Here is a 3158-nt window from a genome sequence, read left to right as displayed (position 1 = left end):
CAGTCAAAGAGCAATCAGTCAAGAAATGTAGAAGAAAAAAGTATCAAAGACTTACGTCTGCTAGTTAATTAATAAAAACATTACCTTATATTTCTGGATTACTTTTCATGTCTGAGGAATTTATCAACATTTTTTAAATTTGTAATTTGTTGGAATTTCTCTTTCATTCTAAGTAAATCCCCTCTTTTATACCTAATCTTGTGTTTGTAATTTTGTATTCTTTTTATTAAAGATGGTCCCTGATATTGCTTAAGCTCTTGGAGCTTGCCACAGGTCACGCAGCTGGTGAGTGGCAGAATTGACCTTAGACCAGGAATCTCCTAAGCCCATACCAGAACTCAACAGTGGTACATTCTTTGTTTAATCTTAGGAATGATTACAAATAATATAATATTACAGTAGATTACCAGTCGGGCATAATCACAAAGGGTTGCTGGTCAGAGAGACCAAGAGATGAATGTTTTAAAATCCCAAGGTAGAAAATGCACTGTTTACATTCAATTTTCATTCTGCTGTGGCAAAGTGGTTTAAGCCCATGGAGTGGTTTAAACACAAAGGATAGGATGTGGGGGTTTATCATCAGATTTAAAACAACCGTGTTGACTTAAATGTCAAGGTCATGCCAGACTAAAAGCTCCTAAATATAGGTGCTCTATTTTAAGCCAAATAGTTCATTCTGTTTCCATAGCTTCATGTAAAGGTTGTCCCACATTTTTATTTTTTTAAGACCTTGTTTAGGTCCTATTATTTAGGTGAACAAAATTCACTAGCGCATCCTACGACTTTAATTTTCATTTAAATGCTCAAATGAGGAATCATAACAACATCTTTTTCCCCAGAATCCCATGGCTGGGAATCACTGGACCCCAGTGGTCTTTAATATCCCTTTCGACATAGATCTGTTTTGTTTTCTAAATCATGCAAGCCTGTCATTTCCTTAGTGTCATTATTATGATTTAGTATTTAATGGTAGTCTACAACGGGTGGCATACAGTTGGGTTTTTTCTAACAGTTGCTAATTTTTAAGTGGTTTTAAAATGTTCCTTTATTGTGCATAGCAATCTTTTAAAAATATTTAAATATACATTGCATTTTGATAATTAATCCCAGACTGTCTCATTTTTATTAATACAATCTGTCTTAGAATATCAGGTATGTGTGCCTTGCTTCCATAAGGGGGTGACAAATCTTCAACTTTGCATCTACCAAAGTATTAAGCACCTAATAAATATTTAGCACCTAACTATACATATTTGTCAGATTGAATGAATAAAAACCTAATTTTTTTACCAAAAAAATCTGTTTATAAAATTCTTTCTGCAGACAACCTTTTTTTTTTTTGAGACAGAGTCTCACTCTGTTGCCCTGGCTAGAGTGAGTGCCGTGGCGTCAGCCTAGCTCACAGCAACCTCAAACTCCTGGGCTCAAGCAATCCTCCTACCTCAGCCTCCTGAGTAGCTGGGACTACAGGTATGCACCACAATGCCCGGCTAATTTTTTCTATATATTTTTAGTTGTCCAGCTAATTTCTTTCTATTTTTTAGTAGAGACAGGGTCTCACTCTTGCTCAGGCTGGTCTCGAACTCCTGAGCTCAAGCGATCCTCCCGCCCCAGCCTCCCAGAGTGTTAGGATTACAGGCGTGAGCCACAGCGCCCGGCCCTGTCTCCACACTGTTAACAACCATAAATGTGATGTTCATTATAAAATGCCATGACTCAGAGAGGGGAGGAGGAAGAGAGCAAAAAGAGAGAGAGGAGAGAGGGAGAAAGAGCACTGAGTACATGTCGGAAGCACCAGCCATATTGGAATGAGAGAACAGGAGAAAATGGATAAAGTCTTCTAACCACTGGCGCTTGTAGGTAGGCACTGAAGACAGGCATCAAAGCCATGGAATTAACTAGTCTCAAAACTCCAAATGGGAATCTGGCATATAGTTGTTGTTGGCTGCAAAACTGACTCAGCCTTCCAAGTGCTGGGGAGGATTTGATTCCCGCCTGCAAACAATTTCCAGTGACCTTGGGAAATGAGGAAGTGGACAGGACTCCAGACACTCGATCACACCAATTTTAAGTCATTGCCATGTGTCAACAAGTTAATCAGTTAGAATGCAACCCATCCAAGTGAGTTATCCTCTAATCCTAAGTGACAAAAGCAGAATACAAAAGACATAACCAGTAATTAGAATTGATTATACCTAAACATGAATATAGACATAGCTAAGAGGGAAACTGCAAATTAAAAATAGTTATGCTGAGGCCACAGAATAATATGACTTTTTTCTTTGATTTTGTTGTTACGTTATTTTTGTCATTTCGAAAGCAAAAAGGAAACATCAAGAGATAAATGATAACCCACGAGAAAATGTTTACAGTTTACATCACAAAGAATAAATATATAAAAAGCTCTTAAAACTTGAGAAAAAAAGGCAAAAATCCCTATAGAAAAAAGTTTTTAAAACATAAACAGTTACCAGAAAAAGAAAAGCCATTTGCTTAATGTGTGAAAAGCTGCTTAACCTCAACTCATAAGAGAAATGCAAATTAAAAATGCATAATCTCTCACATGTCAGATTGGCAAAAATCCAGAGTTTGACAATTCATTCTGCTGGTGTGGCTGGGAGCAAACTGGCACCCTCCTCCATTGCCGACAGGAGAAAGTTACAGATGCGTTTACTGTTAGATCCAGCAATCTCACTTCTAAGAATCCACTTGAAGATAGAGAAATACTGAAGAACATATTCACAGGATTAGTAATTGCAGAATTGTTTTTAACAGCAAAAGATTGGAAACAACCCAATGTTCACCAACAGGAACTGATTGAATAAACTACCGCCATAACGAAGTATATGCAGTCACAGAAAAGAATAAGTAAGATTTCTAGGTGATCGGGCACGGCGATTTACGCCTATAATCCTAGCACTCTGGAAGGCCGAGGTGGGAGGATCGTTTGAGCTCAGGAGTTCAAGACCAGCCTGAGCAAGAACGAGACCCCGTCTCTACTGAAAATAGAAATAAATTGGCTGAACAACTAAAAATATATAGAAAAAATTAGCCAGGCATGGTGGCGCATGCCTGTAGTCCCAGCTACTCGGGAGGTTGGGGCAGAAGGATTGCTTGAGCCCAGGAGTCTGAGGTTGCTGTGAGCTAGGCTGACACCA

The sequence above is a fragment of the Propithecus coquereli genome, unplaced genomic scaffold, assembly GCF_000956105.1.
Source record: "Propithecus coquereli isolate 6110/MARCELLA unplaced genomic scaffold, Pcoq_1.0 Scaffold8, whole genome shotgun sequence".
NCBI classification, from domain to species: domain Eukaryota; kingdom Metazoa; phylum Chordata; class Mammalia; order Primates; family Indriidae; genus Propithecus; species Propithecus coquereli.
This window is presented reverse-complemented; position numbering follows the sequence as displayed.